This window comes from Bos javanicus, chromosome X (genome assembly GCF_032452875.1).
Source record: "Bos javanicus breed banteng chromosome X, ARS-OSU_banteng_1.0, whole genome shotgun sequence".
NCBI classification, from domain to species: Eukaryota; Metazoa; Chordata; class Mammalia; order Artiodactyla; family Bovidae; genus Bos; species Bos javanicus.
In genome coordinates this window covers 27,469,012-27,482,103 of record NC_083897.1, presented here as the reverse complement: position 1 = coordinate 27,482,103, position 13,092 = coordinate 27,469,012, and positions in this window count along the sequence as shown.

Genomic DNA, 13,092 nt, shown 5'->3' with positions numbered 1-13,092 from the left:
TGATGTTGTGAAAGTGCTGCACTCAATATGCCAGCAAATTTGGAAAACTCAACAGTGGCCACAGGACTGGAAAAGGTCAGTTTTCATTCCAATTCCAAAGAAAGGAAATGCTAAAGAATCTTCAAACTACTGAACAGTTGCACTCATCTCACATGCTAGTAAAGTAATGCTCAAAATTCTTGAAGCCAGACTTCAGCAGTAAGTGAACCATGAACTTCCAGATGTTCAAGCTGGACTTAGAAAAGGCAAAGGAACCAGAGATCAAATTGCCAACATCCGTTGGATCATCGAAAAACCAAGACAGTTCCAGAAAAATATTTACTGCTTTATTTACTATGCCAAAACCTTTGACTTTGTGGATCACAACAAACTGTGGAAAAATCTGAAAGAGATGGGAACACCACTTGACCTGGATCCTGAGAAATCTGTATGCAGGTCAAGAAGCAACAGTTAGAACTGGACATAGAACAACAGACTGGGTCCAAATCGGGAAAGGAGTATGTCAAGGCTGTATATTGTCACCCTGCTTATTTAACTTATATGCAGAGTACATCATGAGAAATGTTGGGCTGGATGAAGCATAAGCTGAAATCAAGATTTCTGGGAGAAATATCAATAACCTCAGATATGCGGATGACACCTCCCTTATGGCAGAAAGCAAAGAGCTAAAGAGTCTCTTGATGAAAGTGAAAGAGGCGAGGGGAAAAGTTGGCTTAAAACTCAACATCCAGAAAACTAACATCATGGCATCTAGTCCCATCACTTCATGGCAAATAGATGAGGAAACAATGGAAACATTGACAGACTTTATTTTGGGGGGCTCCAAAATCACTGCAGATGATGATTGCAGCCATGAAATTAAAAGATGCTTGCTCCTTGGAAGAAAAGCTATGACCAATCTAGACAGCATATTAAAAAGCAGAGTCATTTCTTTGCCAACAAAGGTCCATGTAATCAAAGCTATGGTTTTTCCAGTAGTCATATATGGATGTGAGAGTTGGACTATAAAGAAAGCTGAGCGATGAAGAATTGATGCTTTTGAACTGTGGTGTCGGAGAAGACTCTTGAGAATCCCTTGGACTGCAACGAGATCCAACCAGTCTATTCTAAAGGAAATTAGTCTGGAATATTCATTGGAAGGACTGATGCTGAAGCTGAAACTCCAATACTTTGGATACCTGATGTTAAGAACTGACTCATTTGGAAAGACCCTGATGCTGAGAAAGACTGAAGGGAGGAGAAGGGGATGACACAGGATAAGATGGTTGGATAGCATCACTGACTGGATGGACATGAGTTTGAGTACTCTCTGGGAGTTGGTGACAGACAGGGAAGCCTGGCGTGCTGCAGTCCATGGGGTTGCAAAGAGTCGAACATGACTGAGCGACTGAACTGATGGGAAATTTATAGTAGATGTTTATTTAAAGTTCTGCAGTTTATCTTTTTGGATTATTGTGAAAGTGTGAAAAGTAGCTTTGAACATGCTACTTTTGGAAGTATGATTCTGATATAGATGTTATTTTTGAATAGACTGCTGTGTTTTATTATATTTGACATTTGCAAAAGGGTGTTTTGGTTAGCTATGATCACCACATCAGGATTTCCCAACACCCTGCACCAAAAGGCAAATTTATTCTGCCTATACCTACTTCTGCATAAAGTCTAGTCAATTTTGAGATCAAGCTCACTTGTGGAAAACTTCTATAGCTCCTGCTGTTTGCTCTGTATGCCAGAAGCACTTTGCTTAAGTTTCTAATAGAGCAATTGTTTCCTTCTTGCTTCTTTTCATGGTGTACATTTCCCTCAACTCTCTGAGATTGCAGGCTCCTTGAAAGCAGAGATTATGCATTAGCCACATCCAGATCCCTCATGAATGAGTCACACAGTGGAGACTCCATAAATACCCTGTTGAATTGAATCTTAAAAAGTAACCCATTCCTCCCATCAGCAAGGAATTAACAACTTGTATGTCTTGATCGAGGACCATTTGCTTTCTGAAAATGACCTAGGGTAGAAAAATGGAGGAGGCCAAGCCTATTCCTTCAGTTCACTCACTCAGTCGTATCCGACTCTTTGCGACCCCATGGACTGCAGCACTCCAGGCTTCCTTGTCCATCACCAACTCCCAGAGCTTGTTCAAACTCATGTCCATCGAGTCAGTGATGCCATCCAACCATCTCGTCCTCTCTTGTCCCCTCCTCCCGCCTTCAGTCTTTCCTAGCATCAGGGTCTTTTCTAATGAGTCATTTATTCGCATCAGGTGGTCAAAGTTTTGGAGCTTCAGCTTCAGCTGGATATCCTTCCAATGGATATTCAGGACTGATTTCCTTTAGGATGGACTGGTTGGATCTCCTTGCAGTCCAAAGGACTCTCAAGAGTCTTCTCCAACACCACAGTTCAGAAGCATCAGTTCTTCAGTGTGCAGCTTGCTTTACAGTCCAGCTCTCACATCCATACATGACTACTGGAAAACAATATGTTCATTATAGTGTGCTTCCCTGATAGCTCAATTGGTAAAGAATCCACCTGCCATGAAGGAGACCCTGGTTTAATTCCTGGATTGGGAAGATCCACTGGAGAAGGGATAAGCTACCTACTCCTGTTTTCTTGGGCTTCCCTTGTGGATCAGCTGGTAACGAGTCCACCTGCAATGCGGGAAACCTGGGTTCGTTTCCTGGGTTGGGAAGATCCCCTGAAGAAAGGAAAGGCTACCCACTGCAGTACTCTGGCCTGGGGAATTCCATGAATTGTATAATCCATGGGGTCGTACATGACTGAGCAACTTTCACATTCACTTTATAGTGTGCTAAATATAGACACAGCCAAGAGATTCATGAGAATAATAAGCAAGCTCTTGAACACTTAGGTGTTTCAAAACACCTATATTTTATATTTCTTTGAATTATGGTATTTAATTGGTATCTTATGTATTACTAACCAGAATGGTATTCATATTCAGGAGTATAATATACAAAATACTTTGCAAAATCCTTAAATTCCATACGAATGAGATCTATCATTATGTCTTTGGAGGATTCGCCTCCTTAAAATCTATACTGTTTCATGGGAAGAGGGTCCTAAAGAGGCTATTAAAAATCCCCTTAGGGGAAAGACTGTATAAAGATCCATTTGAAATGATGGCGAACAGAACAACTGACTTGGTAATTTAGGATTTTGTTTTCCTGTAACAACATTTTCAGTGAAGTGTTTATTAGCATTTCTCAGTACCTAAAGAGAAGTATCCATAGTTTTAAGAAAATGTCGTCAAAGTCGAGGGTTATAATTGAACTGATGAACTATTCAACTGTGTTGAAATTGTACTCTAATTTGCACCATAACCTTAAGCAGATCTCTTCTGAAAACAAGCAGAAAAATCACTGCACCCCTTTTTGTACAGTGCAGTTACAGTTAAATATGAAATGAAAACCACTTGACTTATAAGGGGTATATATATTTATAAATAAAATCTGTCCTGATGCACTATTGTTTCTGCATATTTACAAAGCTTAATACATTACTTAATCCACTAAACAAAAATAAATTTAAAGTAGCTTACTATTAGAAATGTATTTCAGGACACTCCTTATAACTTAGAAAACTTAGTCATTTGTGAACTAAGCTAAAAGAAAGTGGTAAAAAATTGTTTAATTTGAAGGGAAGAGCAGCCCATCTGTGAAGATAGGAGACCTGGAAGAAACTGATCTTTATACCAGAGTTGTGCTCAGATGCTGCATTTGTGAGCCAAAGCCTGTTAAAATCACTTCATTATGAAGTGGGATAGTGATTGAAAAGCTACACAAGAGGAGAAAATGGAGCTCTAAACAGCCATGGGCCATGCTCTACCAGAGGACAGAGGATCAAACCATTTACCAGTCAGCTACTTTTCTTGTATACCCAACTTTATATCAAATTCTAGAGACACCATGGGCTCCAGTCAATGGGGTTGCTAGGGGTCGGGCTTGACTGAGCAACTTCACTTTCACTTTTCACTTTATGCATTGGAGAAGGAAATGACAACCCACTCCAGTATTCTTGCCTGGAGAATCCCAGGGACAGAGGAACCTAGTGGGCTGCCCTCTATGGGGTCGCACAGAGTCGGACACGACTGAAGCGACTTAGCAGCAGCAGAGACACCATTTATACTTTCTTGCATTTAACACATGGAGATGTATCTTGAAAGAAGATACACATGTTGTCTTTTGTCAGGCAAGGAGAATTATACAACAAAGAGAACCTTGCATTTCAGACAGTCCAGGAAAGTCTTGACTTTAAAACTCACTCTATTATCAGATGGTATGTCCCAGTTTTTATTCAGCATATATAATAGATATAACTGAGAGTTTCTCCTTTTTATATCTTAACTGATAAGAAATGCAGAGTGCTCAAATCAGAGCCCAATTATGGTATTTAATCATTTAATATGACTGATAATATCAAGATCATTGCTTCCATTTAATTGATTTTATTCTAGCTTTATTTTTGCTTCTCCTGTTTTGCATTATGGGCAGCTTTGAAAACCACAAATCATTTTTTTGAAAGGCAATAGGGCATCATCATAAATAAATAATTTCCAGAATCCTTTGGAAAATTCTCTCAACTCGTTCCTTCTTCCCTTAGCTTCTTTAATAGGGACTGTGTACTTTAAGAGAATTCATGTTTTGTATTTTAATTTTTGTTCTAGAACTGGCTTTCTCAGACTTCAATTCATGATTTCTGTGAGAGCTGTGGAAAAAAGAGAACCTGTAAGTTCACAATGTTATTGTTCTTCTATTTGATGTTTTTCTATAAACAAAGAAGTGTTTTCAAAGTTACTCATTTCCACTAAGGTGGGGATAAACTTCTAGATAGAAAGACAATGAAGGGATTTAAAAGTCACTGGGTAGGAAACTTTTGTACAAATATCTGTCATTGTTAAGCTAACATCCTTTTTAAAAATGTAACTGCCCCAATGAGATAGATTATATTTCTAGCCCACATACCTCCTCTGAACTTTGAGGCCATGTTTTAATGGCCTATTTAAAATATCTACATGGATGTGTCCAGAACTGCTTATGCTTACCATTCTAGTCCATTATCCTCATGTCTCACCTGTTGTAATGCGGCAGCCTCCTAACTACTCAAGCCTCTAATTACTTTCCATACAGCAGCAGGACTGATCTCTTCAAATTGCAAATCTAACCATATCCCATTGTCATCCACAGCCTTCTCCAATTAAATATCTTCACATCATTATTTGGCTAAAAGGAAAAAAAAAAAAAAAAACTTTATCATGACGTCTTAAATAGCTGAGTCTGTGGCTTCCACTTACCTGTGTGGCTTCATTTTCAACTATGCTCTCCCATGATTTCTGCTGTAGCCATGCTGGTCTCCTCTCACACCCTTTTGACTGGAACAGTCTTCGCTTCACCTTCATATTAGATTTTTAGCTATCAGCTCAGTCATTACACTTCAAAAGTGCACCTTCCCTGAGTTCCAAGATGAGGTCAGATCCACTCATGACGTCAAAGCCTTCTCTTTGTGATTATTTTATCAATAGCTGTCTCTCCCTACTAGATTTTAAGCCATCATGTTGATAACTGTGTCTGTTTTTGCTCACTGTTGTGTTTCCATTGCCAAATCCAGTGCCTGGTACATAGGAGGTGTTCAGCATAACATTTGTTGGCTGAATGAATGAGGACTAATAGAAAGATGTAAACCATTCATTTGGTAATGAAATTTAATGCAATACTCCTGCTTTCTTTCTACAAACCAGCGCTCAAAAATTTGACAGTTAAGATGAAGGGGAAGAACATGCTTTAGAAGTATGGGCTTAACAAGGAAATGTGGGCGAAACATTGTGATAGGAAAGAATGGGCTTTGGATAACTCCAGGAAAATCTGCTGGGTGCTAGGTAACTTGGAGGTAGAAAGATCCAAAAGCACACATCTTTTTACAATCCTTTGGAGATTCAGCTGCTCTATTGAGGCTTGCATTCTAACTATGTCCTTTAATAACCATATGGAATGTTTAAACTGTTGAGTAATTTGCAGTGGCTTTTTGTACAAGTTATCGGTCCCAGACGTCAGTAGGTAAGTAAAGAACTATTTGCTTCTGTCTTAAAATGTAATTTTGAAAATGAGATTTCTAGAAACTGAAAGTGTTTTACGAATGCAAATGGAGCCTGGCTGAAGCTCTAAGACAGCAGAATTCTCAATCTCCTTGAAGGGGTATTGTCATTTTCTACAGAGAATCGAAATGCCTGGGATTAAATATGCAATGTCATTGGTGGTTAAAGTAATCTTCAGCAGAAGTCATCAAGGGAATTAACAATTAAAGATGAAACTGACTAAAGCCAGATCCATAACTCTCTGAGTGCTCCTCCTGAGGGTGGTGAAGGTGAAAATAAATTGTGATGGCCAAATATGAGGCTACATAGGCTATATTAAGAAAATGTGAGGGGAATACTTTTAACTAATAGGATCCTTCTAAAATTCATTTCTTAGTGGTGGTTTTACATTATTTTACAGTATTCTGTTTTAATCTGTAATTAGTCCTCAGGTGGCCATTATCATTAATTAAGAGAAATGGCATTGTAGTGTCACCCAGTGGGAATTGTGAAGAATTTGATTATCTTAGAATTAAAAGTAAATATGCACACTCATATTAATTTAATTTTATCATGGTTCTCCTTGAGTTAGTAGCATTTATTATTTCACTGATAAGAAAAAAGGAACTTACAGCATTTAAGTATTCTGAGATTTCTTAAAGATTGTGAATTTTTCTAAAGGTTGGTTCTATTGATAAAGAAGTTGGTAATACATTTGCAACAGACTTTGTAGAAATCGTGCAGAAGAGCAGAAGATTCTAATTAAAATGGGGATATGAAGTTGAGGTATAATTATGAAAATTGCTCTTATTAAAACATTATTATACTTAATACTACACCTTTGTAAAATATGGTTTTAAATGTTGAAGTGGAAATAATTGCTTTTTATCTTGTGAAATATTTTATTTTTCATTTATTCCTCTACACTGAAATAAATATAGCAATTAGATGACACTTGATGCTGTAACATGATGAAAATATTTCCTGTTGTTAATTTGATATTGAAGTTTGCATGGTTTTCAGGTTTTTCAGAAGTGTTTCTCTAACTCTTATTTGTGTAAATATCTGCATAGAAAATAGTGGAGAGTATCTTTGAGAATTATTGAGTATGAGTTGTGAGACATGGTTAGTAAGAGAAGTGAGCATTATAGGCTATCTGATGTGCATGAGACAAGACAACAACAGCAAAAAATAATAGAATCATTTTCAGAATAGGTAGTAATCACTACATTTTAGAATCCATTAAGGAATAATTCCAGTCGATCTCATGTTGACTAATTTTGCTTTTATTTTTGCTAGAGTAGTCAATGCTGCTGCTAGGTGACTAGTTTTCATGCTTTTCCTAGCAGAGGAAAACAAGAGGCCCTGAACATTTTTGGCCACAATAACAGACTCAGGCTACATTGACCGCAGTGGAGCCAGAAACAGGCATAATCATAACCATTTTCTTTTAACATGTACTTTATAGAGACAATGCTTTTCCCCAAGAATCACTTTATTACATACATTACAAATACATTGCAGGCCCATTTGCAGTTACATGTCTTCTCACAGTAAGTTACATTAAGTTTCTTCTCTCTACACTCCATTTCCTTCTATATATAACGTCTCACCTCCTTAGAGAAGACTATCAGTTTATTATTGCACCCTCGGGATTGTAATATATTGATATATGCTAAGATTAACAAATGTAAAGTTTGCTGTATGTTTTCACCCCCAGACGAGTGGTACATAATGATAATTAAGTTTAGCACCCCCTACCACAGACACTAGTTATTTTGCCAGAACCTTCCTTTATTCAGGGCTCCAGGCAGCTGCTACCAATAAATAGGTGTGACTTGCTTAATGAGATGAAACCCCTTTGCACTTGTGATCTTCTACATCAGTGCTTTTAAACCTCCTTTACTCCATACAGATAAGGCTACTCAGGACTAGAGACAATGAGTCCACAGGTTAGTGGCCGCCTCTCATGCTCATGGGATCAAATAATTTTGAACCTACTTGGGAAGCTCTGATCAAGGTATTTGCATAGTTTATCAACAGGTAGGGACAATAATGGGACGGGCTGCATCTGACATCAAGCATGGTTTTCTTTCTAATATACATGCTGTGGATTTTAGTAGCTGTCTAGCTGTCTTGAATTGTTCAAAACAAGTTTACAGCATTACCAAAAACTTTTCTGAAAGACATAGATCAGATAAAAAGAGATTTTGGAGCTGACTCATGTGATATATTTATGGCAAAGCACTTCTCAAACAGAGGCTTTGTTTTTGAGACACCTGCAGATTCTCTGTTATCATATATTCTTGTCTACTCTCATGCTAATGATCCCATTATTTGCATATATTTGACTGTAAGTTGAAATTAGCTACTGAGAACCATCATCTTAAATCTGGCAGTCATATAAAATGATAGTGGTTTATAGTGATATCCACCTTGGCTTTGGAACAATATCCCTTTCAGCTGCTGTGTCGAGATGATATGTATATTCTGTGGTTTATTAATTCTTTTTTTTTTAATTTTATTTTATTTTAAAACTTTACATAATTGTATTAGTTTTGCCAAATATTAAATTGAATCCGCCACGGGTATACATGTGTCCCCCATCCTGAACCCTCCTCCCTCCTCCCTCCCCATACCATCCCTCTGGATCATCCCAGTGCACTAGCCCCAAGCATCCAGTATCGTGCATCGAACCTGGACTGGCAACTCGTTTCTTACATGATATTTTACATGTTTCAATGTCATTCTCCCAAATCTTCCCACCCTCTCCCTCTCCCACAGAGTCCATAAGACTGTTCTATACATCAGTGTCTCTTTTGCTGTCTCGTACACCGGGTTATTGTTACTATCTTTCTAAATTCCATATATATGTGTTAGTATACTGTATTGATGTTTTTCCTTCTGGCTTACTTCACTCTGTATAATAGGCTCCAGTTTCATCCACCTCATTAGAACTGATTCAAATGTTTTTAATTCTGACGTGTTGACTCTCTACCCTTGTAAACAATGATTTGAAGTTAATCTTTGAAATTAATTATTTGAATCTGATATCCAAATTGGTTCAATATTATGTAATATAGGTAATATTTTTCAAATGTGTTGAAGTGCCTTTTTTTTTTTTTTTCATTCTTCCTTGTGTTCAGCCTGCATCTCCAGTAGAGTCACCCATTGCCAGAAAGAACAAGACGTGGTGGTAATGGATTAAGATTATTATGGTAAGAAAGAAAAGAGCCAGTTTTCAGGTTAAGTTCAGTTCAGTCTCTCAGTCGTGTCCAACTCTTTGCTACCCTATGGACTGCAGCACACCAGGCCTCCCTGTCCATCACCAACGCATGGAGCTTACTCAAACTAATGTGCATCGAGTCAGTGATTCCATCCAACCATCTCATCCTCTGTCCCCTTCTCCTCCCACCTTCAATCTTTCCCAGTATCAGAGTCTTTTCAAATGAGTCAGTCCTTCACATTAGGTGGCCAAAGTATTGGAGTTTCAGCTTCAGCGTCAGTACTTCCAGTGAATATTCAGAACTGATTTCCTTTAGGATGGACTGGTTGGATCTCCTTGCAGTCCAAGAAACTATTAAGAGTCTTCTCCAACACCACAGTTCAAAAGCATAAATTCTCTGGCGCCCAGCCTTCTTTATGGTCCAACTCTCACATCCATGTATGACTGCTGGAAAAACCATAGCTTTGACTAGACGAACCTTTGTCAGCAAAGCAATGTCTCTTCTTTTCAATATGCTGTCTAGGTTGGTCATACCTTTTCTTCCAAGGAACAAGCGTCTCTTAATTTCATGGCTGCAGTCACCATCTGCAATGATTTTGGAGACTAAAATTTAAAAAGTCTGTGACTGTTTCCATTGTTTCCCCATCTATTTGCCATGAAGTGATGGGACCAGATGCCATGAGCTTAGTTTTCTAAATGTTGAGTTTTAAACCAACTTTTTCACTCTCCTCTTTCATTTTCATCAAGAGGCTCTTTAGTTCTTCTTCACTTTCTGCCATAAGAGTGGTGTCATCTGCATATCTGAGGTCATTGATATTTCTCCCAGCAATCTTGATTCTAGCTTGTGCTTCATCCAGCCCAGCGTTTCTCATGATATACACTGCATATAAGTTAAGTAAGCAGGGTGACAATATACAGCCTTGATGTACTCCTTTCCTGATTTGGAAGCAGCCTGTTGTTCCATGTCCAGTTGTAACTGTTGCTTCCTGACCTGCATACAGATTCTCAGGATACAAGTCAAGTGATCTGGTATTCCCATTTCTTTCAGAATTTTCCATAGTTTGATGTGATCTACACAGTCAAAGTTTTTGGTGTAGTCGATAAAGCAGAAGTAGATGTTTTTCTGGAACTCTCTTGCTTTTTCCATGATCCAACGGATGTTGGCAATTTGATCTCTGGCTCTTCTGCCTTTTCTATATCCAGCTTGAACATCTGGAAGTTCTCAGTTCACGTACTGTTGAAGCCTTGCTTGGAGAATTTTGAGCATTACTTTGCTAGTGTGTGAGATGAGTGCAATTGTGTGGTAGGTTGAACATTCTTTGGCATTGCCTTTCTTTGGGATTTAATGAAAACTGACCTTTTCCAGTCCTGTGGCCAATGCTGAGTTTTCATTAGGGTTCCAAAAATAGGGTACAGTGATCCTGCAGGGGTATCTTATTATAGCTTCTTTCTCTGTATAGACACACTGCAGAGGAGAAAGAGTGTGGCATAATTCCCAGGATGGGGCACCTCAGAAAATAGCCTGCAGAAATGTATAGCATCATCAAAATGTCCCTAAACTAGTGACATCTGAGCTGCAAGGTGCCCCACAGGTGTAAGGTTGGACACGCCTGAAAATGATGTCCTGGATCTGGATTTAAGTGCCACCAACCCCACACATCCCAGAGTGAGGAAGAATCCAAGATTTCTCAGGGTCCTTAATTGTTGAGTTAACTGGTGAATTGAAGTTAGCCTGGGGTTGATTAAAATAAGCCATCAAATGCAAACGTCTTGCAGTCGTAGGCTATGGACCAGCAGTTCAGGTGTCTGCATGCCGGACAACATACTGCAGGGAGGTAGCAGTCGCATTTAGGCGTGCCAATCACAGGACAGGACCAGAGGTTCCACACTTAACTGGAGACCAGCAAAGGTTCAGAGTATAGCCTACTGTCCGTGGGACCTTTCCCTACTGCTGATATGTAAACTGGATACAAATGTTGAAATAAAGAGAATGTGGTGGGCCTGCTGAGAGCAGGCAAAAGCGTCCTGATAGGGACTTTAAGTGTTAGATTAAATCCAGAACTTCGGATCTACTTCAGACAAAAGTAAAGATTCTCTTCACCTTGAAAGAAACAGACACATTCAGAAAAGAAAAAAGGTTGATTGAGGTATAACTCACATATCATCAAATTATTTTATGTATGCAATTCTTTTTTTATTTTTTTATAAATGTCTAGAGCCGTGCAACCATCATCAAATGCACAGTTGATGAAGTAAGTGTGTGATAGTGGCAGAGAAGCTGATCATTAGAAAGGAATCACCAGTCCAGGTTTGATGCAGGATAGAGGATATTTGAGGCTGATGCCCTGGGATGACCCAGAGGGATGGTACGGGGAGGGAGGTGGGAGGGGGGTTCAGGATGGGTAACACATGTACACCCGTGGTGGATTCATGTTGATGTATGGCAAAACCAATACAATATTGTAAAGTAATTAGCCTCCAATTAAAATAAATAAATTTAAATAAAATTAAATTAATTAAAAGTAAAATTTTCAATTAAAAATAAGTCAATTTGGAAACATTTCAATCACTTTGTTTTATATATATATATATATACATATGGATATATACATAGACATAGTTATATGTACCTAATGTCAGCCATGGAAGACTGCTTCCAGGACCCCTGCAGATATGAAAATCCATGGATGCCCAAGTCCCTTATGTAAAATAGTTTAGTATTCGCACAGCCTATGCACATCCTCCTATATACCTTAAATCCTCTCTTGTTGTTTGGTAGTTACATTGTATCCAATTCTTTGCAACTCCATGGACTGCAGCATGACAGATTTCCCTGGCATACACTATCTGCCAGAATTTGCTCAAAATCATGTCCACTGAGTCAGGTGATTCTATCTAATCATCTCATCCTCTGTCATTCCCTTCTCCTTTTGCCTGCAAACTTTCCCATCATCCAGGTCTTTTCCAATAAGTCAGCTCTTCATATCTGTTGGCCAAAGTATTGGATCTTGAGCATCAGTTCATCCAATAAATATTGAGGGTTGATTTCTTTTAGGATGGACTGATTTGATCTCTTTGTATCCCAAGGGACTCTCAAGATTCTTCAACACCACAGTTCGAAAACATCAATTCTTCAGTGCTCAGCCTTCTTTATGCTCCAAAACTCACATATGTCTGTGACTTCTGGAAAAACCATAGCTTTGATTATATATACCTTTTCTGGCAAAGTGATGTCTCTGCTTTTTAATACACAGTCTAGGTTTGTCATAGATTTTTTCCCAAGGAGCAAGTGTCGTTTAATTTCATGGATTAGTCATTGTAGGCAGTGATTTGGGAGCCCAAGAAAATAAAGTCTGTCACTGTTTCAGCTTTTTCCCTGTCTTTTTGCCATGAAGTTATGGGATTGGATGCCATTATCTTGTTTTATTAATGTTGACTTTCAAGGCAGCTTCCTCATTCTCCTCTTTCACCCTCATCAAAAAGCGCTTTAGTTCCTTTTCTCTTCCTGCCATTAGAGTGATATCAACTGAATATCTGAGGATTTTGATGCTTCTCCCAGCGATCTTCATTCCAGCTTGTGATTCATCCAGCCTGGCATTTCGCATGACGTATTCAGCATATAAGTTAAGTAAGCAGGGTGCACACATCTAACACGCTAATAAAGTAATGCTCAAAATTCTCCAAGGAGCCAGGCTTCAAAAATACGTGAACCATGAACTTTCAGATGTTCAAGCTGGATTTAGAAAAGGCAGAAGAACCAGAGATCAAATCGCCAACATCC